Here is a 27,723-nt window from a genome sequence, read left to right as displayed (position 1 = left end):
AACTCTTCGATTACCGCCATTAACATTATATCCTCTGTCTCTCTCTGAACTAAACTCTGATTTGTAAACAGCACTGAAAGATACAGTGGTGGCTGATTTTTTTTGGTATATGCAAAATTTATTTGTACTCCTTTGTTTCTCCTGTAAGTTTTATATATCTAGCTACATCTGCCAGTGGTGGTAGTGAAACCAAAGGTAACTGGAATCCCTTTGCTTTGGGGAGCTACAGATCCTACATATAACCCAAGCGGATGTAAGAAGTATCTTTTGTTGGGAACTTGTAAGAACCATGTGGTCCAGTAAATTCTAAAAATTTTTTCTAGGTTATAAGGTGTTCAAAGTATTACCTTTTTTTTTTTTTTTTTTTTTTTTTTATAGCTATGGTGAAGGCAGGGCAGGGAAAAGTAAACACATTTGACTTCACGTGGTCAAGCTATGATCTTTTTGCATGATATCCAAGTTGAATGGTCCAGAAAATCAAAATAGAGAGAACTGTATAAGAAAGTTGGACCAAAATTACAGATTAGCAAAAGCAATTCATTTATCAATTCTAGCATGAATTCTTCCTTTAAACAGCTCTCTTTTGGCATGACTATCCAAAAAAAAAGGATGTGTAAAAAATTAGATATCTTTTATGACCTACCAAGTGAATTTTTTTTTTTGCATTTTGCTGTTTTTGTGAATTGTGCTTTAGCATGTTTTTTATTATATTCGTGTTTTTGTAGATGCTTTCCCTTTTTCAGGATCAAGCTTGTCTTATGGAAATACTGGTTTTGATATGCTATTACTGTGATCTAAGGAAATTGCCAACTAAATATCAGTTTGTTAGCCAAGTACTCTAATGGGTCACTATAATCAAAGATATGAGTGTCTTGAAATGGAATCTTTTTTTTAAATTCAGATTCTAAGACCTACCACTTTTAGAATCTCAGCGATTAAGCAGTTTCATATAATTTAAATTTAGCAAACAAAGAACTGAGGCATGGCATTTTAATAAGGGGTTTACCTTGTATTGGGAACACATAGTTGAATAAATGTAGCCCTTTTGAAAGAGAACACTTTCAATGCATTTTTATAATTTGTGGTTTTCTCATAATAATACTCTGTAAATTGAGAAGTAAAAATCTCTGGTCTCAGTGTGTTTATCCCTTTTTTTGACCTGTCCCTCATTTTTGTAGCCTGTCACACCTTTTTTTTCCCCCCTAGCCTGTCATACTTTTAATTTTAACATGCCAGGAACTAAAGTGACTTACACTTCTTTTACACTTTCTTAAATGATAATTAGAAGAAAAATATAATGGGGATTTATAAACAGAAAGAGCAATCCAATATGGTACAATTTAGCAAAAATCATCAATGCTAGATAAATAATGAGACTTTGATGGAGATTTATTTGTATTTAATACAAAAGCTTGTTATGTTACTCCTTTCCCAGATTTTTCTAGGAATAAATTTAGAATCTGTAGTTATCACAGAAATGTTTTGTATTTGAAGCAATATGTGTGTGCATTATATTTGTTTTACCTTGATAAAGTTGTGATTTGGGAGAGACTTCCATGTTCTAGCTACCCAGTGGAAAGATACTGAGAGTCTAGTCATTGAAAAGTACAAGAATTCATGTTGGGAGATGAGCCTTAGAATTCAGTCCTCTCACTACAGAGGATGATGAAATTTTTGACATTTAAAAGCATAGGTCATGTTTCCACAGTTAAATGGGCTTATATTGTATTAACATTCATGCTTTCATTATAGAAATGAATGAATCCTAGTTTTTAAAGATTTACAAGTGAAGAGTTGGTCAGATTATTTGTTTCTTTGGTGCTGAGTAATATGAGAGTTTTTTTTTAAAGATGTATTTTGGGATACTAATCTCGTTGGATATATCATTTACAAATATCTTCTTCCATTCTGTATGTTGCCTTTTATTTTGTTGATGGTTTATTTCACTGTACAAAAGCTTAAAAAGTAGTTCTAATTGTCTATATTTGGTTTTGTTTTTCTGGTATGAGGAGATTTATCCAGAAAAATGATGGTAAGACTAATGTTCAGGAGATTACTGCCTTTGTTTTCCTTTAAGGAGTTTTAGAGTTTCAGGCCTTATATTTAGGTCTTTAATCCATTTTGAGTTTTTGTTTTGTTTTGCTTTTGGTATGGTATAAGAAAGTGGTCTAATTTCATTCATGTACCCCTGTGTTTATTTGCAGCATTATTTAGAATAGCCAAGATACAGAAGCAATCTAAATGTCCATTGATAGATGAATGGATAGAGAAATTGTGGTGTGTATACAGAGTGAAATATTACTCAGCCATAAAAAAGAATGCTATCTTGCCATTTGCAACAACATGGATGGACCTAACGTCAGACAAAGTCAAATACCATATGATTGCACTTATATGCGAATCTAAAAAACAAGTGAACAAACAAACAGAAACAGACTCATAAATACAGAGAACAAACTGGTGGTTGCCAGAGGGGAGGGTGGAGGAAGGGTGGGTGAAATGGGTAAAGAGGATTCAGAGGTATAAACTTCCAGTTATGAAGTATGTAAGTCATGAGATGAGAAGTACAGCGTAGAGGTTATAGTCAGTAATAATGTAATAACTTTGTATGGTGACAGATGGTGATTACACTTATCTTGGTGAGCACTGAGTAATGTATAGAATTGTTGAATCATGTGCTATATACCTGAAGCTAATATAACATTGTCAACTGTAATAATAATAAAAAAAGATTTGGCCAGAGTTATAAAATTTTGACCAGAGAACTATAGGAAAGTGAAATTTTTGTTTTGGTAACAACTTTATTTTTTTTATTAACATATATCATTAGCCCCAGGGGTACAGGTCTGTGAATCGCCAGATTTACACACTTCACAGCACTCACCATAGCACATACCCTCCCTAATGTCCACAACCCAACCACCCTCTCCCAACCCACCTCCCCCCAGCAACCCTCAGTTTGTTTTGTGAGATTAAGAGTCACAACTTTATTTTTATATACAAAGACTTAATGCTCCTGTGACAATGTTTTTGTAAATGAGTCTTTTTGATCATGAAATAATGTCATAGTAATATATAGGTCTTAAGTATCCCTTTAGAAAATTCCAAGTTATGGTGTGCCTTTAACATTAAATTCCCAATAATTAACATGTAGAAAATTGTGGCTTTATAAGCTATAGCCTAGATACACAGCCTTTATAGGGGCAACTATGAAAAAATATTCCTTTTTTATTCTGAATGTATATTTCACAAATGTCTTTCTTTAAATGAGAATTTACTGTGTGTACATATTCATATCATTTTCTCCAAAATTACATAGTATACATATATACATAGGTACACACATTTTAATGGAATTGGCAAAACCATTTGTACATTTACAGTAGATTTTCATTTTTATCCGTATTTTAAGTACTATAAATGAACTTTTCTCAATTACACAGGACGCAAGCTTTCATTATTATAGCAACAATAGCTTTTGTTTAGTAAGTATAACATAAAGTGTTTATAATAGGTCCCTTTTCATTGAATTGAATAATGATAATTTTATTCTGTATATCTGAAGAGTATACACGTGAATATTATGCAGTTTCACTTTCAAGATCTTGATTCATAGCAGCATTCAGAAAACACTAAGTACTTGTTGGATCCTATTGCTAAGAATGTTATGCGCGTGGCTCATTTAATGCACCCTTTAACCCAGTGTGATGGGTTTTATCCCTGCTCCCATTTTCAAACAAGGAAACACAGAAAAGTTAAGTAATTTGGCTTGGATCAGGTAGCAGGACAAGAATTTGATCTCCAACACTTAAACTTTACCTTTCCTATATTTCAAGTCTCTGACAAGAAACCTTTTTATTCAAAGTGTTATTCTTAACTTTGTGATGAGCTTTATTAGTAAGTGGCTTACCAGGACCTTCCATGGTCATGGTGGGCCTGCAAGCCTTAGACCAGCTTGTGTATTTGTTGCTTAAGCCGCGCTGTGCTAACAGTAAACAGCAGAGGGAGCACCCCTGCGTGTCCTCTGGTAGGAGAAGTACTTATGGTGCTGCCCCAGAGGGGTTGCTGCCCCAGAGGGGGCGCCTCCTGGCAAAGTCAGGAGAATTTTCTTCTGGCTGTCACACCAACATTGAAGTTAGTTATTAATCGGGAAAGGAACTGGAGTGGGAGTAGAGTGGGGTGTTTAGAGGAAAAGTTAGAAAATGTGAAGACCAAGGAAGAGAAACATTATGGTAAATGTAGGGCATGTAAGCATGCTGGTGCTTTTGTCTAAGATACTTTATTGGAAGCATTCTACACATACAGTAAAAAACCCAAGGTGACATGCTATGGTTTTTCTTGGGATTTCTAATCTCTGCAACACCTTACTTCCCCCAGGAGGTATGTGGACTTTACTTTGAGAAGTGTGGTGTAGATAGCCTACTGATAAATTGTGGAGGTGGTGGGAGCAGCAAGAGGAGTCTTTACTATATGTAGAACATTTACATCTAGGCAGTTCCTCACTATAAGAACAGCTCATTGTAAACTTTTGATTATTTAAATGGGTGGATTGATTTTGCTCAGTTCCATTAGAAACAGTTATTTTATTGTTCCTCCATTGAAATAATTTAGTGATATCATGCGATAGAGATATTTACTTTTAAAAAAGTAACATAAGCTTAGCAAAAAAAAAATCATCACTTCTTAATTTCCACTGTTAATTTGGAGTATAATGTTTTTGTCCTCATTTCATGTTTTTCCTAGTTACAAAATGAATCTGATAATTAATAACTGGGTGTGGTACAGTTTTATGATATTTTTCATACAAATAAATTCATGAACTGTGTTTTTTTGGAGATACTTTATGTACCAGCAACATAGAAAAAATCTGTATTTTATTATAATTATCCGTAGTATACCATTATTTTGTAGCAGAATCTTTTATTTTGAGATTCCTTGCACAGGCTTGAAAAAAAATGCCTTCATAGGTGTTTATCCTACAGAGTAATGTAATTTATTTTATAACACCCTTCTTCAGAATATGTATTTACTTCTTTTTTTTTTTTAATTTTTTATTTTTGATAAACATATATTTTTATCCCCAGGGGTACAGGTCTGTGAATCACCAGGTCCACACACCTCACAGCACTCACCAAATCACATACCCTCCCCAATGTCCATAATCCCACCCCCTTCTCCCAAACCCCCTGCCCCCGGCAACCCTCAGTTTGTTTTGTGAGATTAAGAGTCACTTATGGTTTGTCTCCCTCCCAATCCCATCTTGTTTCATTTATTCTTCTTCTACCCACTTAAGCCTCCATGTTGTATCACCACTTCCTCATATCAGGGAGATCATATGATAGTTGTCTTTCTCTGCTTGACTTATTTCGCTAAGCATGATACGCTCTAGTTCCATCCACGTTGTTGCAAATGGCAAGATTTCATTTCTTTTAATGGCTGCATAGTATTCCATTGTGTATATATACCACATCTTCTTGATCCATTCATCTGTTGATGGACATCTAGGTTCTTTCCATAGTTTGGCTATTGTGGACATTGCTGCTATAAACATTCGGGTGCATGTGCCCCTTTGGATCACTACATTTGTATCCTTAGGGTAAATACCCAATAGTGCAATTGCTGGGTCATAGGGCAGTTCTATTTTCAACATTTTGAGGAACCTCCATGCTGTTTTCCAGAGTGGCTGCACCAGCTTGCATTCCCACCAACAGTGTAGGAGGGTTCCCCTTTCTCCGCATCCTCGCCAGCATCTGTCATTTCCTGACTTGTTGATTTTAGCCATTCTGACTGGTGTGAGGTGATATCGCATTGTGGTTTTGATTTGTATTTCCCTGATGCCGAGTGATATGGAGCACTTTTTCATGTGTCTGTTCGCCATCTGGATGTCTTCTTTGCAGAAATGTCTGTTCATGTCCTCTGCCCATTTCTTGATTGGATTATTTATTCTTTGGGTGTTGAGTTTGCTAAGTTCTTTATAGATTCTGGACACTAGTCCTTTATCTGATATGTCGTTTGCAAATATCTTCTCCCATTCTGTCAGTTGTCTTTTGATTTTGTTAACTGTTCCCTTTGCTGTGCAAAAGCTTTTGATCTTGATGAAATCCCAGTAGTTCATTTTTTCCCTTGCTTCCCTTGCCTTTTGCGTTGTTCCTAGGAAGATGTTGCTGCAGCAGAGGTCGAAGAGGTTGCTGCCCGTGTTCTCCTCAAGGATTTTGATGGATTCCTTTCGTACATTGAGGTCCTTCATCCATTTTGAGTCTATTTTTGTGTGTGGTGTAAGGGAATGGTCCAATTTCATTTTTCTGCATGTGGCTGTCCAATTTTCCCAGCACCATTTATTGAAAAGGCTGTCTTTTTTCCATTGGACATTCTTTCCTGCTTTGTCGAAGATTAGTTGACCATAGATTTGAGGGTCTATTTCTGGGCTCTCTATTCTGTTCCATTGATCTATGTGTCTGTTTTTGTGCCAGTACCATGCTGTCTTGATGATGACAGCTTTGTAATAGAGCCTGAAGTCCGGAATTGTGATGCCACCAACGTTGGCTTTCTTTTTCAATATCCCTTTGGCTATTCGAGGTCTTTTCTGGTTCCATGTAAATTTTAGCATTATTTGTTCCATTTCTTTGAAAAAGATGGATGGTACTTTGATAGGAATTGCATTAAATGTGTAGATTGCTTTAGGTAGCATAGACATTTTCACAATATTTATTCTTCCAATCCAGGAGCATGGAACATTTTTCCATTTCTTTGTGTCTTCCTCAATTTCTTTCATGAGTACTTTATAGTTTTCTGAGTATAGATTCTGTGTCTCTTTGGTTAGGTTTATTCCTAGGTATCTTATGGTTTTGGATGCAATTGTAAATGGGATTGACTCCTTAATATCTCTTTCTTCTGTCTTGCTGTTGGTGTAGAGAAATGCAACTGATTCAGTTATTTTTCTTCATTGAGTGAGTGGATATTTGCAAGGCTGTGTAGGTTTAAAATAATTTTTACACATCCAGAAATATAATCAACTTGTAATTTGTGTAATAATTTTTAAGTAAGTATACAAATAAGTAATTTTAAGTAATTTGTGTAATAATTTTTGAGTAATGGTATTTTTATAATACCATTTTTAAGGGGTGTGAATGGGTAGAACCCATTTCCTATGCAGTGAAACATCACTAGGATATGGTTCCTTATTGACAGTACATGGGTTGAATTAGGGTGAAACTCTGTCCTGTAAAACAATAAAACCTTAATAAAACATGTGAAGTCAGTAAGAAGAGTGAGAATAGATGCTCTCCCCTAACAGGGAGTTGTTTTGAATAGCAGTGATGGTCTCTTCATACTGGGAAACAACCATAGGACCATTATGCATTTTTCTAAAAAGTGTAACCTCCCACTTTCTAAAACACATTCATTTTGTAGAAAACTAGGAAATCCAGGTTTTATTACCAATCTTCTTTGTCTGGATATCCATATATTTTATTTAAAAATAAAAGTGGTATGATTTTGTGCAAACTGTCTTTTTGCAACTACTAGTACTTACCATAGCTCATGAAAACTTTCCAGTGTTGTTAGATATAATGAATAGTTATGGATTTATATAGAAAATTTATATATAATTTTTATGTTTGTGTATATAAGCAATTCTCTATTATTAGACAAGCTGTTTCTTATTGTGGTTTTAACACTACAAATTTAGCTTTGACTCTGGGATTTTTATAATTCAAAAATTAAAGTGAATTTGTATTAATGAAAATATATTGGTGCTTCAATTGTATATCAGGGTTTTGGAATTTAACTAGTGGTTTTACTGCAAGCTGCCTTATATTTTTTAGAATAAGGCAGGATATAGGTAAATTAAAAATATGGTATTTGGATTAATCATATCTTAGGAACATGTTGAGATAGAGTCTACCTATTTGGGCAAAAATACAAGTTCTTTCTAGTTCTGTAAAAACTGATGCCTTGCCCTAAAGTGAGTACTTCACTTTTTTGCTCTCTATAATCTATGCAAACCATTTTGAGGAGTTTTAAAGAATTTTAAGACCTGCCTTGTTACCACTTCTGTTCCCATTAATGTTTATCCATTCACTGTTTGGCTTTTATTTTACGTTATCTCAGAAAATGTGTTACGTAACTTGTTAGCTACCCTGCATTTTTTTAACCATGTTATAAAACAATCATTGTTTTTCAGGGGTCTTCCTTGTGATTTAGCATTCCTGCTATTTCTGTACTTTAAAATATTCCTACTATATCTATACTTTAAAAAAAAAATCAAAACAACCTCGTTGTTTAGCATTTCCAAAACATCAGGTAAGGTACCATTTTAAAAATACGAAGACTCTGTTTTTTTCTTTTATTGGGTTTCATGGTGGAAGAAGCTTGTTGCTAACTGATTTTGGGACTAAGATTAATAGAGATCCATGACCACAATTTCTCATCCTTTTCTAACGACCTGCCGATGCCAGTAGGAGAAAATACAGAGTATGATATTAAGAGGAAGAGCCTTTCAGCTGTCTGAGGAGCAGTCCATAGTGAGTCACCCTGTAGTTTGTACCCCTGGCTGAAGAGAATTCAAAAGATACCAGGCAGCATTTTGGCTAGATGAACAAGGATATATGCTATCATAATTGTATGTAGAGTTAAGATTTATTATTTTAATTAACACAGAAAACAAATACTCTTGAGTGATCTCAAAAATAAAGTGTAAAATAACATCCCATCAGTATCACTTCACCAGTTACTTTTTCTCAGAATGACTTCCAAAAACGGAGAGCGAAATCCAGAAAAATATTTTCAGATGTCTCTTTGCTTGAAAATGAGTAGGACACTTTTCTTCCAGAACTAATGTTGTAAAATCTGTCCTCCTAGTTTAAGGAGGCTTCCAAAGAAGCGGATCTCCTTCATCCAGCATGCCAGGAAGATTGAGTAACCCATATTTCCATTGGTTATTTAAGAACTCCAAAATTCATTTCTTTGTTAACCACAGATTATCCACCATTTCAGTGTCCTGAATTTCCATACTTGATCTCAGCCCTGGCTTTAAAAAGAGAAGGAAGCCTGACCTAGTTACAGACAACACTTTGTTAGTGACCAGGGGTGTGAGTGGGAGAGGTGAAGGTGGGCCGCGAGCAAAATGGGTGAAGGTGGCCAAAAGGTACAAATGTCCAATTATGAGGTTAATTAAAGTCCTGAGGATGGAATGTACAACATTATGACTATAGTTAATGATACCGTATTGTATATTTAAAGTTTCTAGGAAAGTAGATCTTAAAACACAAGAGAGAAAATTCGAACTGTGTGCTGTGTGATGTGATGGATATAATTAAACTTATTCTAGTAATCACTTTATAATACAGACATACATCAAATCATTCTGCTGTTCACCTAAAACTAATACAGTGTGCTTGGCTATGATATCTTTGAAAGAAAAGAAAAAGAAGAAAAGAAAAAATGGAGACTGAATTTTGAGACTGGCTCCCATGAGTCAGTAATATTACCTGCAATATCCAATGTCACCTTTTAGGTAAACAGTTATTACTCTTTTATGGCTGAGGAAACCTAGATTAAGTTGGTCACTGTGAGTCAATTTATTTACTCTTTTATTCACTCATTCAGTCAGATCAGCACTTGCTGATCACCTGCCAATTGCCTTGGGAAGAGGCTGGGGATACATAGTGACCAAGAGACTGTCCCTGCCCTCGGGTGGTTGATAGCCTCACCAAGGTCATCATTAGTGGGGACCCCTGCAGGCCTCTGGTCACTATGCAGCTGCTAAGAAAGGTAGAGAATAGGGCAGCCCCTGAAAGATGAGGTACTAGGTGTTCCTGAGCAGCGAGAAGGAGGCAGATTTACATATTAGAAAAGACAAGTTAGCCTAGAACATGAAATGGATGTTAAAACAGAAGACTCAGATTTCCTGGGCAACACCTTTTGAGTGTTGAAACAAACATGAGCCTGGTAAGGATTTTATTTTTATAATTTTTTATTTTTTTTATTGAACACTACTACAGCACACCAGCTACTTTAGCACATCAGAGATGTAGACAATATAGTTTCTTTCAGGATGAAAAAAAAAATAGAAGGATAGAACAATATTTTGTACCAAGTTTATGGCTATTAATTTAATTCAGATCAGTAAACACTTATTGAACTCATAAAACTTAGTAGTTTCTTGCCCTCGAGTTCACAGCCATTTTAAGACAGGTGAGTGATGGGCACCAGCCGCTAAATGCCCACCCTGTATCCTATGCCAAGGAGATTAGTGTTTCTGTAGATGATGGGAATCTTGAAAGCTTTTAAGCAGAGGAGAGGAAGTTTTAAAATTGTGTTTTAGATATTTTACTGTGGTAGCAATGTAAAAGAAATTTTTTAAGGGATCACTTAGGAGACTAATCTAGTAGTCTGAGAAAATAGCATGGCCTGAATTGAGGGTATACTTTGGAAAATTGAGTTTAAGAATTAAACAGCCTTTTAGAGATAGTAGTCCTTTGAGCTTCTTCCCTTAACATATTAGGGCCAGTTATTTGAAAAATTAAAGTGTATGTAGTTGGTTACTTTTTGTTTGGTCTACCCAAATGTACAGTAATTAAAAGTCTTATTCATATGTTATGAATATAAACTAGGGTTTCTGTCCCACAATGTGAGATTTCTTGGAAATTCTCATATTCTGCAGTGGAAGGTCAGTACAGATGATTTCAAAAGGGTCAGAATGAAAGGGCACTAACTCTGGAGTCAAACAGACCTCCTTCTGTACTTTGTAATTCTGTTTCTTGGGCAATTTAATTTCTCTCAGCCTCCATATTCTCATCTATAAAATGGGCATTGTGCCCAATTACATGGCCTATAGAGTTAGTAAGGATCAAGGAAATTAGGAACATATCACACCTACCACAACACTAGCTCACATTCTAAGCAATAAGTAAATGTTTCTTGGTTTTATTTATAATAAAGTACTTGTCTTTCAGGAAAGAAAATGATATTGTAATTTGGGACTGCTTGGTTTATTTTCCCACTTGTATAATGGGGCCCTTGTTTGCATATTTCCTTGACTTTATGTTTATGTATTTGTTCTTCTTCCTCCAGATATTTTCCCTCAGCCTCATAACATTACACTGGGAGCAGTATACTGTAGTGTTATTTGATACCAACAATATGCACCATAAACCTTTCTGGGGACTCAAAGAAATTTAGCGAATAATGGAAAATTGTCTACTGGGAAATGGAAGCCATGAAATTAACTAGGACGTTAACATCAACAACAAAAAAATCTAATGTGTTTTAAACACTAAGGAAACTGGTCATTATGATCTCCTTTCCCAAGCAACCAACAGAACCTTCATAGAAGGGAGTCATTTCTCATCAAACAAGTTTGTTCAGCGCTAGACCAGGACACATCTCTGTAGGCATATGTGATCACTTCTTTCAGCAACCCAGTGGGGCTACACTAAAGATGATAAACATTCATCATAAACCCTTCCTTCTCTGAGTATAATTTCTGTTATTTTAGTCTTGTTTTCTAGGTGACCTTAACATTTCCAACAAGCAAAATGAGCGGTCCCCAGAAAGCTGCTATATTTCAGACTCAAGTTCTAGTACAAGAGAGACACAATGAAAGCAGAAAAAAAAAAATGTAGAGAAAGTCAAATAAAATGATGAGCAACAAAGAGGACCTTAATGAGGGAGAACACTTTTTTTTTTTTTTAAAGATTTTATTTATTTATTTGACAGAGAGATCACAAACAGGGAGGGAGGCAGGCAGAGAGAGGAGGAAGCAGGCTCCCCACAGAGCAGGGAGCCTGATGCAGGGCTCAATCCCAGGACGCTGGGATCATGGCCTGAGCTGAAGGCAGAGGCTTTAACCCACTGAGCCACCCAGGGGCCCCGGGAGAACACTTTAATGCCAGAAATATGAAGGATTATTTTGCATAGTATGTAATGGAATTTTCTATACCAAAAGGTGATATATTGTAAAACCATTGTTTTATCCATTTCTGGTTCCTGGTTAATAGTAAGGAAGCATCCCCTCCAGGCTTTGGGGAGTTGTTTGCACTTCTCTGTAACATTTGGGTAAATTAATTTAATATATGCTCAGCTATTTATTCTTTCTAGTTATTTTCCTTGTGCTTGGTGATATTCCCTTGAATGCGGCAAAAATAGAGTTAACAGGTTAATCCTAAGACTTGAAAATGGTTGGAAGATCAGAAGGAAGAAAGCAGAGAAGACATTCTAGTCCTTAAAATAGATATAACAAAATCTCTACACTAAAAATCCATGCCCTTTTGATAGGGTGAGTAAACAAGTATCAAATATCATATATTAGCAGCAAATTAGGGGATAAGAACAAGCATATTGAAAGTGGCAGGATAGGACAGAAAAACCCATACAAACACTTAGCACAGCAATTAGGCAGCTATCTGTTATCCAGGCAAACGACCCTATAAACCTCATTAGCTCCCCAACGGCATCACTGCCTTTACAAACAAGTACAAAAATTAGAGTTTATGTTGATGACCCTGGGAAGTTACTGTTACATTTACTCTGCCCTACCTAAGAAGATAGACAAGGATAAAAGATTTTCCTTTGAATGGTAAAGTTTGGGCCTGAACATGAGTAAATTTCTTAGATTTGGAAAGCTTACTTTCTTTCATTTAACTAATATTTTATGAGTACCCCCTATATTCCAGGCATTTCTCTAGATGCTGAAGACATAGTAACATACAGTCCGGCTCTCAGGGAGCGTATAGAGCAGTAGGTGAATCAGGCATAAATCAGAGTGGAAGTTAACCACCTCAATAGGTGCTTCTCTGGGAGGACAGAGCCTGTTGAAACATCAGGTTTCTGGCTGGACACAGCTGGTGGAGGAGTGTAAATTAAAGCCCAGCCAGGTGATGATGATTAGATCTATGTAGGCGGAGTGTGGCTCAAGGACTGGCTGCTGGGTCTTGACTTTTTTCATCTGTAAAATAGGCCTAACGAGGGATGCCTGGGTGGCTCAGTTGGTTGGACGACTGCCTTTGGCTCAGGTCATGATCCCGGAGTCCCAGGATCGAATCCCACATCGGGCTCCCAGCTCCATGGGGAGTCTGCTTCTCCCTCTGACCTTCTCCTCACTCATGCTCTCTCTCTCTGTCTCTCTCTCTCAAATAAATAAATAAAATCTTAAAGAAAAAAAAAATAGGCCTAACGAATGACCTAACAGGAGTTCATTGTGACCACCATATAAGTCACAAGTGGAAAGGGCTGAATGACACCCTTTCTAGCAATTTTAAGTGTTAAAAACTACTACTGCTATGATGGTTGTTATTTGCTATTGTTGCTATAAAACAATGATACTTATTTTTGTGCCACAGATTGTAGATTCACTGGAGGCACACAGTAGGCTCTTAAGAAATATGTGTTGAATACTTGCGTTGGGAACGTTAAACGGGGAAAAAAAGTGCAAATGCCTATTTTATTCACAATGGGTTCTTTTAGTGAGGCTACCATGTCTTATAAGCTGCACTGGTTTTATTGTGGATGGAATGAAGAATTACATAGACATTAACAACAGATACATATAATTTTAGAATTTGAAGAATTTTGGAAATGATCAGTGATTATATGGTGGTGAACAAGGATGACTCAGTAGAGGGGGAATGTGTGAGTCACGCGGCAAAGGAGATGTGATTTGAAAACAGCAGAGGTTTTTTTCTTCTACTTGATTGTTTTCAGTCATCTCAAGGATTTCAGTTGATACTGAATTAGCATTTCGGGGATGGTGTGGACAAGTATGGGTTAAAAGGTGCTAAAACTTTTATTTAAAATAATATACCATTTGGAAGTCAATACAATAAGAATTTGGAACTTTGCAGTAAAATTTACATAAATTTACATAAATTCAGGAAAATTAAATTATAGTAATACAATTATGGTTTTTTAATAAATTAACATTTTAGTAACCCTATTTATTCTTTGGTGTTCTAGTTTAAATATGCTTTTCAGTCCTTACTTGATTACCCAGCAGAATTCAGCCCTGTCGTCCACTCACTCTCTGCTGGTCAGAGGCTGTGCTTGTCTTTCTTCTATTGTACCATATAATCCAGCTTTATCAGCTTATTCCATGTTTTCAGCAGCCCCCCCCAATCACACTCGTCATATGTGTGTTGAATCCTGCAGCTTCATTAGAGACCAAGCTCTAGTTAATGGTCTTCTTTACTCTTCTAAACTTCGGTTACTGTCTATACCAGTGTCACCTATTGAAATAGAATACAAACCATAATGCAAAACTCCCATTAACTCTGAATTTAGAATGGCTTCCCATTAACTCCCCATTATAAAAGTAAAAAGAAACAGAAGATGGTGATCATTTTGTAACTAACGTATGGAAATGTTGAGTCACTGTTGAAACTGACACACCTGAAACTAGTATAATATTGTATGTTAACTATACTTTAAAAAAAGGGATTCATTTTAACATTATTTCAACTGATACATCAAAAATACTACCCATTCAATATAAAAATTAGCAGTGAGATCCTACATTTCATTTTCATATAGATTTCTTTGAAGCCTAGGATGTATTTTTTTATATAGCACATCTTGATTGGGCCACATTCCAGATGCTCCATAGACAAATGTGGATAGTGGCTGCCATATTGGACCCTCAAGGTCCATGCGCTCACAAAAAGCAAATCCTCCTTGTTAGCCCTCAACTTTCTTAGGGCTCTAGACCCATTATCTATTTGCCTAGAGGACAGCTCAGACTTCGCCCATCTAAAACAAAGCATATCCCCTTCCCTTCCTACCTCCAGTCTTCTCTGCCTCCAATGTTCCCATCCCGTGAAAACACCTTCCTCTACCATCTACTTGGTTGATGCCAGAATCCTGAATATTTTCTTGGACACTGCTCATCCTCACCTCCAGTGTTAGCATATGTAACAATCAGGTATCTTTGAGTCACTATCATCATTGCCATCTCCTTAGGCCATATGATCATTCCTTCCTACTGTGGGCTATGGGTAAGAGCTTGCCCTCTGCTCTTCCTTCCTCCATTCTTGCCATCACACAGTGTTACCCACATTTCCTGGGACATTCTAAGTGTTGCTCCAATAGTTTAAGATCTTTCAGTAGTTTCCATTGCTCTTGAGATAAAATCCACACATGCCTAATCGTATTCATTAAGGTCATTTCCCTACTTTCCTTTGCAGGCTTCACCCTTCTCTGCCTTCGTTTTAGCCATCCTGGCTTTCCTTTACTTCTCACTCACACTTAACCTAGCCTGGAGCATTCTACCCTCTCCTCTTGTGCAGCTAACCTCAGTTTGTCCTTCAAATGGTTTTGGTAGAGAAGTCTCTCACTGCCTCCTGCCTGAGTTTCTCTCCTGACCTTCCCCATGGCATTCATCATGTTTGTAAATCTTTGTATTTCATCTTCCCTACTGAACTCCAAGCTCCAGGAAGGCAGGAACTGGGTCTGCCCTGTGATGCTCTGCTATATATGTAGTGTGTAGCGAGGTACCTGGCATTTACTGATCATTTCATGAATATTAGGAGAGATGAACAAGTGAACAAATCCAGAAGAACCCAGTGGGGTGGTCCCCAAATTTAATTAACCCTTACCTAGTGCATGAATTACCTTTGGAACATCCCAACTTCTGCTTGAATACTAGATCTCACTAGGAAGTCACACTAATTAGGTGAGCATTTCTTCTTGTGAACAGGTCATTATTAAAAAGCTATTTCATTGTATGGAGAAAGAATTTGTCTTATGTAAGAAAGCGGTTTGTGATCTTTCAAGTAATATGCTCCCCCCTGCCCCATAAAACATTTGTATTATCCCAAATGTTCTGTTTTCATTGCTGTTGTTGAGTTTGGTTAATAGTTGCATCATGAATTTTTTTTTCTTTTCAAAAACAACATGTATGTATGTATGTATATGTGTATATATATATGTACACACATATATATATTCATTCTTACCAATTAGTGTCTATAATGAAGAGAAATAAAACACATGTCAGTTCATTTTCTGTCTTGTTTACACGGGTCTGCATGTGTCTGTGTTCATATGCACATGTGTGTATATGTATTGTCTGTTTCTCACTGGAAAAAAGAAGTGATCTTTCTGACTATAAAGCATCCAGTGTTTTCCATTAGGTCTCATTTGTTACACATTTCTGCTTTTAAATTACTTCTGAACCACAGAATCTGGCAGGCCTCATTGGAAGGCATTTGAGGATAACTACTCTATCTGGAATCCAGCCATTTACAGTATTTGAAAGCAAAGAACAAAGCAAAGCAAATTGAGATTATTTCACTGAATGTTTAAAAGTTTTGGAAAAAACAATTAAAGAGAAATCCTTCATTGGTGCATGCTTTGAAAATACCAGGTTTTCTCAATCTTTAATTTTGTGCATCTGAAAACCAACTTGAATTTGTTTGTCTTTAATCCTCTGCTAATCAGTGGAAAGTAAACTGGAGGAATTGCTAATCCAATATGGCCTTGGAATAATGTTACAAGGAACCAGATAGTTTAATGGGTTAAGTATTCTTTCCACTCTTCGAGTCAGATTGAGATCCAGCAGAGAAGCAAATCTTGATCATGTGTATCATCCTGATTCTTCCTCAAGAGAATTCAGATTTCATCATCTAGTTTTAAAATTTCTAAACCTCTTAATTATGTTAAGCATGTTGAGCAATAGTAGCAACATTGACCTCAGACTAATAACAGAGAAGCAGTGGAAAAATCTTGGATTTTGGAGGTAGGCAGAGCTGGGCTGAGATCCTGGCTGGCCATATTGTGTTGTCCAGCTCCTGCTCAGAGCAGCTGACACTTAGTGAATGCTGACAAGGTCCCGAGCAAGCATTAGGTGCTGTGGGTTTGTTCTCCTATTGAGGACACAGTGGTATTTCTGTTTTATAAATTGCAGAGACTGAGTAACTTGACAGGTTGATGTAGCTCCCACTGAAGTTTGATCTCCACTCCTGGTATCTGGTTTTAAAGCCCACCATGCTTTTTCCAGCCATACTCCCTCCATGTTGTTCAGATTTCATGAGTTATTAGCTTTGATATTCCTTAAAGTTCTGTGATTGCAGTATATTGCATATAATTCAAATGCTACTTTAATCCAGATGAACATAAGGAATATATTTGAGTATTTTTTAGGAAGTTTAAAAATTCTAGTGATTAGTATTTTTGAAGATGTAAACCTGCAAGTTGCCCTTCGTGTTACTTTAAGAGAGCAGTTGGTTGGAATTTTCTCCTCCTTGTTGAAATAAAGTCAATCCTAAAAGAAAGGGTAAAAGGCTTTAGAACTATTCTTTGTGAAGTTTTCCATAAAACGTGGGTCTATCATCCTTTCCCTAGGTGTAGCTTATGGCTTAGTTGGCATTCAGCAATTAATTTAAAACTGTATCAGGAATTGTCAACAACTTTAGTCCTGCTTATCATTCCTGTGGCTCAGCAAACAGGAATGCAACCAGCCTTGTAATTTTTGTAACTGAACCAGGTTCCACTCTGCGTCCTGCTCAGATTTAACCCTCAAATTTGAATGTCCCAAGCTCAAAAGGAGAAGACTTGTCCTTAATAGTAATTAAGGACAAGTCTTTTTTCTTTTTACTTTTTTCTTTCTTTCCTTTTTGCTTTTCGTTTTTGCTTTTCTTTCTCCTTTCTCCATTTTTTTCTTTTTCCTTTGCTATTTTGTTGGACTGTGTGTATGTGTTTTGTGGGTTTGTCCCCTAATGGATTTTCTTTTGTCCCCTAATGGATTTTCACTTTCATCATCTACTTTTGAAGTGCTCTGTTGGGGAAATTTTATTTCTTATTTGGAGGAAGTTTTAGGCCTAGTTTCTAAAGGCTTGGGTTGGAGTTGTCTACATACCCACTGAGAAAACTGGGCTTCATACCATCCAACTCCACCCCAAACCCTGAGGATTAAAAATAACAAACCTAGTAAAATTCTGAGGACCAAAAGCATGCCGGGCAGTGCAGGTGTCAGTGTAGAGAAGGCAGCCAGTACCTTTACCTCTCTAACATGGGAGTTCTAATAGGTCAAAATTTAGGTATGCCTCCCCCTCCCCCCGACTGCCTCCGTGCTTGATTCTGTGAGCTGAAGAAACCCTGAGTTTGGGCTAAAGGGTTGAAACTTCTTTATTGCTTAGTAATTCTTTTTCAGTGACACAGAAACTGATAAAGGCAAAATAATTGACCCTGAGATAAAATAGTAAGGACTGAGGAAATGGAAGGAAGGTGGTGGGGATAAGTTTCCCATGGCAGTAAGGGGTGGTAGAGTGCCATCAGTTTTGCCTCAGAGTCCTCTAAATGGATAGATGTCTTTGCTTGACGGCTTTCAGAATTTGGGCTGCTTCACCGTCTTTCCTAAGTTTGACTAGGGAAAGAGCTGTGATATTTGATTTAATAATTACCATGGAGTCACATGAACTCCTTTGTGTCCAACTACCATATTAATCTCCAAAATGGTTTCTATTTTTTCATTCCAAGAATGGGCTGAAAATCTGCCCTTGTCTTTAGTAAACTAAAGCAAGATTACTTTATATCTGAAGTAGTTGCATTAGTAATGGGTTCATTCCAGGTACTTTGAAGTTTCTCGTAGCCTGGAAGAGATGCCAATTAACCTTGCAGCTGAAGTAATTTACAGCAAAAATACAGACGAAATGACTGAAATAGTATTTCTGTGAAAATCCTACTGCTATTCTCTTAGAAATAGTGAGATTTAGAAATAAGATAAGGTTTTTCACCATTCTTTAATGCTCCAGCATGATAATTGTATGTGTTAATAATAAAGGCATAGCAGGGGATTAGAAGTTTTAGTCACTGCTAATAGCAGTTTAAAAAAATCCCACAGCAGGTTCAGATATGTGGGAAAGGATTATAGTGAAAGCACAGCTTAGCTCATAAGGGGCTTATTATGGGTCAGCAAACTAGGGCCTCATCAGATGTAAAATACAGGTGTATTCTCAGAGTTGTTTTATTTTGTGCCATTTGATACCAGTCACAATGCACGTATGGAACACCCGACTGGAGAACTTTCTGCTGGGCTTTTTGCTGCTCAATACCATGCTAGATGATGCTTTGAAATAGCCCTGGCATTAAGGAAATGATGTGATGGATTTCCTTATAAGGCTTTTCCTTGTCTCACTTTTTCAGCTGTGTTTTCTCTGTTTCGTTGACAATTCTGGTCTTTCTTAATTTGAACTGCACTCCTTATCTCCTTATTACCGTTGCTGGTTCCTGGTGTACATCACCAAATTTGACTCTTGGAAGAGTTTTATTTGCTGTATACTGTAGTCTTGTCCTTGTGCTTCTAAAAGCCAAACTTAGAGTCATTCTAAGTGATAGAAGAAATGCAGCTTTCCTCACCTTAATGTTTAATCTATTTGAAATCAAACTCTTTGAAGTAAAGTAAAAACAACAAGAAAGTTTAAAATTAAGCAGAACTCAGTTTAATATTGAGTTAGTGAAGGCGTAGAAATAACTTATTTAAGTAAGTCACCTATACTTCATTTACTTAGTTTTCAGTAGCTCTTCTTCTCTCTAGGCTTGGGAATTGTGTGTCTTAGAGAAATAAATAACCACAACTTAATAACAGCAAAAATATATAGCATCAGTTCTTAAATGCTAACTGGCAAGAGGTTCAGCAGAACAAAACCAGGCATATCTGATTGCTACTGTACATTGTGGGCATCGAGCTGAAGGTTAATTGTAGCTTCTTACTTCCTTGACACTGTTAGCTAAGAGGGAACGGATACCACCTCCTATTTTCATCAGAATGTGCCATCAGCGATGGCAGAGTCTGTATTAAAATCTAGTCCATCTGCACAAATGGTTTGATCAGTTACTGGCCAAACTTTGAGTGATTGCTTATGGGAACAAACTTATTTTTGATCAATTCATTGGTAGGTAATATCCCTAAACATAGGAGTTTGGGTTTTTTTTGTTACTTGTTATCTATAGTCACAGTTCTGATTTAAAGCAAAATCAAATTAAACCCTTATCTCTACCATGAGGAACTCTTAAATGTTCAAATATTACTGAAAAGGCACAGACTGGTTTAGAGACATAAGGCACTTCAGAGATGTAGACTAACCTAAGAAGACATCAGCCCTTAAAATAATTTTTATCAAGTATTTGTGGTGGCTTAGGGCCCTGCACCTAATAGATTTCTTATAAATGTTTGTTGAAGTAAACATGTATCTCTCTGAAATGTAATGTTGACCAATTACGTATCTTTGTCTTGAGAACCCAGACCATGATAGTGTATGTGTATGTGTGTGTGTGTTGTATATTATTTATAGTACTAGTTTAAACTACTGTACTGAATAGAAAAACTACCAGGTCCTTCTAATAAAGTCCGTTCAAGACTCTGAGCTCCCTGTGTCATATTGGGCAACATGACCTTTCTCCCAAAGATCTCAGGCTCTGACATTTGACTGCTTGTAGCTGTCACCCTCTGAGTTCAGTCTTCCAGTCATCTCCATTTGCACCCTGAAATCTGTCATCCATGGGGCTGTCTTTGACAACCCTACTCTCTCTGGCAGACTGATTATAAAACATGTGAAATAAGAGTAAGAAAGTTAGAAGGAGGCACCAGAGATTTCCATGCAAATCTAGTGCATGAATATTTGACAACGGTGTTTTCTGCCTAGAAGTGTTTTGGTTGTGGGTTGGCTTTTGACTACATGTGGGTGGGGAGCCTTTAGGGGTTTCTTGATTACAGATAGAATAGTTTGACTCTAATTTTCAGGTATATTTAAACTTAAAAATAAGTAGCTATATTAAAATGGATATGTGTATACATAATGCAATTCTTAAATTAAAACAATTTTTTTTTTCTATTTCAAACATTCCAAAGGGGATGTTACTGAAAATGTTTTAGGTGATTAGGAACACTTACATCATAGGTCACAAAAGGCACCCGTGCCAAATTTGGCCCTGTGATGTGTTTGGTTTGGCTCCTACATTTTTGTTTTGTTATGTTTTTAATTAAATTATTCCCTAACTCTTAAAATGGAGTTATTTCTGGTTCTTTTTTGGGGGAGGGGAGAGACCAGACTCTCTGGCATGACTGGATTTGAATTCTGTCTTGTCCAGAGCAGCTGCCTTCTTTTGGTGGGACATATCTCCAGGTCACAGGACCTGCCACTGTCCCCAGTTGCTCCTTCCTGCTGAGACCAAAGGTTGGTTACCCTCAACATTGGGCTTACCATGCCCATCCTGGCAGCTTTCTTCCTTTATTTGACCTCCTTACCTCCTATAAACCATTTGTTTTGACCCCTGAGTTTTAATGAATAAACCAATCCAAGATAAATCACGAGAAGTTTTTATACCACAAGCAAAGTTAAATGTACCAATAAGATTCTTCATCTGCACTATTTAAAAATAAAAACATTTTAACCTTGCCTCTTTAGAAAAAAAATACTAATTTATTTTATTTTTTTTAAAAGATCTAATTTATTTATTTGACAGACAGAAATCACAAGTAGGCAGAGAGGCGGGCAGAGAAGCGGGGGGGAGGCAGGCTCCCTGCCAAGCAGAGAGCCCCATGCAGGGCTCGATCCCAGGACCCTGGGATCATGACCTGAGCCGAAGGCAGAGGCTTCAACCCACTGAGCCATGCAGGCGCCCCCAAAACATACTATTTTAAAAATCACATTACATTTAGCTCTTAGATAGCCTGTTTTTGAATATTTGTCTATAGACATATTGTCTGAACTTAATCCTTCTGGTATATCAGATGCCTTAATTTATGGAACACTGGATCTCCTTAATTTGTTATTTAACATTTCTTGGTTAGGTGGATGCTAAATATTACAGTCCAGCAAAGAAAAGCACATTTATAACTAAATACATTTTCTTCTAAGGCAGCTATTAATACTGTAGGGAACAACGGGGATTTCTAAAGAAAAAGTGACCTTTGTGAGTTATGTTGTAGTTTTGCTGTTCCCCTTCATGAAAGGAAGATTTCCTTTTTGAAACAAGCCCTGTTCCTAAAAGGAATAACCACAGTAGGGTCCTAGATTGGTGTTCATTTTGCACGTGGGTATTTTACATACAGTATTTAATCTTAATAGTATCTTAGTGGGGCCAGTTCTTATATTATCCAAATGCTACAAATGGGGGAAAAATGAGGGATGTAAAGTTTAGAAATTATATACCTGGTCACAACTCTGGTGAGAAATCCAAGATACAAATCCAGGTTTCCTATGTTTATAAGCACTAAGCACCATGCTCTTTCCCAAATTTAAAAAGAGAAACATCCCTCCCTCAAAAAAACAAAGAACAGAAATTGAATTCCCATTTTGTATTTTGAAACCATTGCGTTATAAGTGTGTTAATGAAAATACTGATTTTCTTTGCCTGAAATGTTAGCTTAATTTGAGTAATATGTCATATATTTCTGCTTTTTTGAAGGAGCTTTTCAAACATTGATTTTCTTTTCAGTTGTTAAAAGACCATCAAACCTAAGTGTTTACCCAATACTGAAACCAATGATTTCTTGACCAAATTAAATCCTTTATAAAAATAGATAAATTATTATGTTCTGACTTGTTGGCAGTAGCAAATCCTAATTCTTAAATATACTTGGAAGTCCAACTAATCTTACTAAAAAAGACCTTTTCTTTCTAATGTTTCTGCTTTGCCCTGTCCCTGCTTAAAATCCAGTAAGCCCACCACTATAACTTCTGCATCAGCAAGAATTTTCATGGAAGTCAACATTCAGAAAAATAATCAGCAGAAGTCTACATGAACCCCAAATGAATTTAATGTAGGTTTGAAATGAAAGAATGTTTTAGTCACATACGTTTACTTCGAATTGTTTTTCCATTTTAACAGTACCAAAACCATATTATAGGAAAAAGAAAAACAATATTCCCTCCTCCTATGACCCTAAAAAAGAAGAAGCCACAGCAATTGGCATTTTGATATATTTCCTTACAGACGTTTTTATGTGCTTTAAAATTACAACAACATATATATGGCATCATACTTGTGTGTATTTATGTATTCTGCCTTTTTCCATAACATTACAGATTTCTTGGCATAACTTTAATGTTTTCATATTATTCTGATGCCTAACTAATATGTATAATTGTTAATCCACAAACTAGGGTATGCAAGAGCCTTGTAGATTTTTCCTTCTGGATCTAAGAGCCTGCTCTGACAGGCTAGGGAAAAGGACACTCAGTTTCTCAACTATAGCTTTCTCTTTCCAAGGTCTGGCAAAGGTCCTATAGTGTGGGTGTGTGTGTTTGACCGGGGTGAGGGGTGACATAGCACAATGAATGTGCTATGAGGTCCAGTGCCCTAACTACTAATAGATCTTTATTAAGCCAGCACGATCTTGCAGTTTTTGATGGATATGTGCCTTCACTGCCTGTGGAGCATAAGAATCCTGTCAGGTCTGTCTCTTCTGGATCTCTGCATTGATCACCAAATGAATAACCCTATGTCCTGGTAAGCCACCCACTCCCATAGGCCTATCTTAGTCCTGCCTCGGGTAGGTCTCCCTTATGCTGCCAGCATCTCACAGGCTGCGAAGGCATGCTTCTCTCTTCAATTCCCACCCACAAGAACAGTTGGTCTAATCTCAGCCTTCCACAAATGTGAGGAAATCAGATTGTCTGTAAGCAATATCTGCCTCTGGCCCTCTGAGACCCCGCCACTGGAGGCAACCAAGGGGCATACAGTGCCTGGCCACTTGGGGAGAGTGGTAGAGGAATGGACACAAAGCAGAAATCCATAATGGCATATGTTTTTCTGCCCTGTTGCATAGGATTATCCTGGTTATGCTGTAGTTGGCTAACCATCTCCCTTTCTCAGACAGTTAGTTGTTCATTACTTTTTCAGTGTTAGACATAACACTGCCATGAACATTTTTTTTCTGTTTATGATTTCCTTAGGGGGAATTTTCTAAAATAACATTACTGGTTGTGACATTCTATTTTTTTTTTTTTAAATGACTTCTTACACACTGTATAGCCAAAATGCTTGCCAACATGCAAATGAAAACTGAATAAGAATGTTGTGAGGGGTACATTTGTGTAGTTGAGTAGAGCAACTTTTCAAAGTCATTCCCCTTTTCATTTCAAGTTTTTCTAAAATGGTGAGTATTGGAGCATTCCTGATGCTTATTCTTAACAATTTTTTTTCCAATTTCACCAAACCTACTGAGCACAGTGAGATACTTGAGAGGGGCCTGTGTGTTCAGTGGATGATTTAGTGGTGCTGTTGTGTTCGGGCTGAATAGTAGCTCTTCTGTGGGCCATCACTCCTTTGGTTTTGCCTGTTTTAGATGGGGCCCCATCTGTGCACCTCTCTACACATTTTCCTCTAGTCATTACCACTGAGAACTCTTAGCTGGCTTGACGTTAATAGTTATTTGTGATCAAACGCTTTGTAAATTAACATGTGTCACAGACATGTAAAATACAAATAAAAATCAATACAAAATGGCACAATTGTTAACATCTATTTACTTTCAGCCAGCTGTAATGGGGAAAAATCAGAATGACCTTGGCCTCTCACCAGTTGCAAGTGGGTTGAGTTGCACTCTGCCAAAATTCGTATGTTGAAGTCTCAACCCTTCAATACCTCAAATGTGATCTTATTTGGAAATAGTTGTCACAGATGTAATTAGTTAATATGAATTCCTATTGGAGTAGGGTGGGCCCCTAATCCAGTAAGACTGGTGTCTTTAAAAATGGGGAGGTTGGGACACAGACACAAGTGTCCAAAGAGAATACCACGTGGACCTGGAGGTAGATCAGAGTGGTAAAGCAGGAGCCAAGGGTTGCCAGTAAACCACCTGAAGCTAGGCCAAACACCTGGAGCCCTTTCTCTTTCTCAACAGTATTTGACTCTCAGAGGAGCCAACTCTGACGACAACCTTGGTCTTGGACTTCTGGCCTCCAGAATTATGAGACAGTATGTTTCTGTTGTTTAAGCCACCAGTTCATGTTACTTTGTTATGGCATTTTCAGCAAACTAATCCATCAGTTCAAGAAAGTTTTACAGTAATCCGTTTGATAACCAGGGGGACATTCCCCCCCTTTTTAAGTTGGTTGCTCCTTTTCTTTGTCATTTAGAACAAATTATGATCACATCAGTGCCCAAGTTTCTGCTATGTGCTATTCCCGATTTATGTTCATTCTGATACTGTCCTTGAAGGCTGCTTTATGCAATTTTTCATGTGCTTGGTGCTTTCTCTAAATCAAAAAACCTCTTATTTTAACTATAGGTGTTTCTAGTATTCGTCATAATTTTCCTGATGGCATGTATGACCTCTGTGATAAGGTCAGTTAGGACATTTCATGACTTCTGGTTGTTGCAAATCCACCTTCCTGTTTTGGGTGTTCTCCCTCGTTTCAGTATCACGTTTCCATTTTTTCATTATCAAGGCATATTCTCAATTGAAAATAAATTTAAAATTATTTTGATTTTTGAAGTATAACAGTCAAAAACAGAAGCAAAACATTGGTATTTATCTAGGTTTTGTAAACTTGTTTTGCAGAAAGTTAGCTTTGTGGGCATCTTAGAGGTCGAGCCCTGAAATCGCTAATCCTAGCTTTCTGATTCCTTTGGACTAGGACTGGGCCAGTGGGGCAGGGTTCTGGTCCTGGCTACAGTCTGTTCTTGCCACAAAAAATGTTTATTTCACTTTGGAACAGCTTTCACACTAACACTGCCTTGCTATTTCCAATTCTACTTACATCAGATGGGTGGGGTTTTTTAAGTTTCTACTTAATTCTAGTTAGTTAACATATAGTGTAATATTGGTTTTAGGAGTAGAATTTAGTGATTCATCAGTTACATCTAACACCCAGGGCTTATCACACGTGTTCTCCTTAATACCCATCACCCGTTTAACCCATCCTCCTGCCTGCCTCCCCTCCAGCAACCCTCTGGGTTTAGGTTTAGCTGTACACACACAACATAGTGGTTTAAATAAGATTTCCCTCTCATGTAAAAGAACCTAGGAAGTGGCTGGGGCTATTGGTGGCTCCCAGGTTCAGAGACTGGTGGAAATTTAGGGTCCTCTAAATGGGAGGGAGATAAACCATGCGAGACTCTTAACTATAGGAAACAAACTGAGGGTTGCTATATGGGGGAGGTGGGTAGGGGATGATTGTGTGATGGGCATTAAGGAGGTCATGTGATGTGATGAGCACTGGGTGTTATATACAACGGATAAATTATTGAACACTACCTCTGAAGCTAATGATGTACTATATGTTAGCTAATTGAATTTAAATAAAAAAAAAAAAATTAGGGTCCTCCCAACTTTCATTCTCCTATCACTAGGGAGACTTTAAGGAGACTTTCTAGAAGTTCCCAGCAATAGTTCCTCTCATGTCTCATTAGATACAACTTAGTCACATGGTCCCATTCAGCTGCAAAAGAGACTTGGAAGTGTCCTTTGGGTAGACAGGAGTGTGTGCAGTTTAAAATCAGGTATGCTACTATTACCCACCTGTGATACAGAAATGCCAAATTTTCTGTCTGTTCTCAGCATATATATATTTTTTAATTCTGAATTTTTTAATGAAATATACACAAAATTAGTGCATTTGGAAAAGTAAGTTTCTGTAGATTTTACTTGTGTTGTTATGTCCAAAACCAAGACAGAACAAACAAACAAACAAACAAAAATCCACACACAAAGGCAGTCCTTTCTAAAACTTTTTCCAAAGTTGAATAGAATTGATATCCCATGAAGGCATAGCTCCATATCCCATGGCTGTCTAGTATTCCACTGTACTGCATGTCCTTTGGGATATCCCAGGATGAGAAGAAAGGCTTTCAGGTCAAAAGGCCACATTATCCTGGCCTTGCTGTAGGTATGTGATGTTTTGACTTGGATATTTTGCCATAGATAGTAGCATACCAATGCTTACAGTTTAATAGCCATTTTAATACAGGATATTTTGATACAAGTCAAAACAAGCAACTATGTTTTAGATAACCACTGCTAACCAACTTTGATGTATATTCTTCCAAATCTGATAAATGGGCGGGGTATGTATATTCATAGAGGTATCACCTAAGTATTAAGAAAAAACACATTCCCAGTGGAATTCTACTTTCTTTGTTCTTTTGTTCTTAAAGTCAAAGGGGGTATCTTTATATATTTATGAAAAAGGCAGTTTTTCATAGGATTTCTTTAAGTTTTGCATAAGTGTGGAAGAAAAATTAAGTTTAAGTTGTTACTTAGAAACCTTATAGATACGTCATATATAACTTTCATCCTAGAAATACCTTTAATCTGTAAAAGTTTACTACTTGTCATGTATTTATTTTTTTAATTAGGAGAGTTACCTTGGCCCTTAAATGTAGTATTTCGGGGCGCCTGGGTGACTCAGTGTGTTAAAGCTTCTGCCTTTGGCTCAGGTCATGATCCCAGGGTCTTGGGATTGAGCCCTGCATTGGGCTCTCTGCTTGGCAGGGAGCCTGCTTCCCTTCCTCTCTCTTTGCCTGCCTCTCTGCCTACTTGTGATCTCTATCAAATAAATAAATAAAATCTTTTTTTTTTTTTTTTTAATGTAGTATTTCCACTTGAAAGTTGCTCTCACTTCTGTGCTTTCCCTTACGTTGATGTTGTTGATGTGTGTAGTCTGCTGAGGGGACTTTCCCAAACCCTGATTCGACTGATTCTTTTCATGTTGGGACAGTCTTTTCTCATAGCCGTTTTAGTTTTTCTCTTAACCCATCTTTTTTGTCATTAAGAACATTCTAAAG

General features: G+C 37.0%; 1 protein-coding gene and 1 pseudogene across 3 annotated transcripts in view; both read left to right on the top strand.

The window, feature by feature from the left end:
- The window catches only part of NR3C2 (nuclear receptor subfamily 3 group C member 2), a 343,191-nt gene that overhangs the window by 89,055 nt on the left and 226,413 nt on the right, over window positions 1–27,723 (top strand). The window lies entirely within an intron of this gene.
- The window catches only part of LOC132005602 (tigger transposable element-derived protein 1-like), a 38,854-nt pseudogene that overhangs the window by 8,300 nt on the left and 2,831 nt on the right, over window positions 1–27,723 (top strand).

This window comes from Mustela nigripes, chromosome 1 (genome assembly GCF_022355385.1).
Source record: "Mustela nigripes isolate SB6536 chromosome 1, MUSNIG.SB6536, whole genome shotgun sequence".
In the NCBI taxonomy this organism is placed as follows: Eukaryota; Metazoa; Chordata; class Mammalia; order Carnivora; family Mustelidae; genus Mustela; species Mustela nigripes.
Note: the sequence above shows the minus strand (reverse complement) of the source record. Positions and strands in the feature narration are given on the sequence as shown.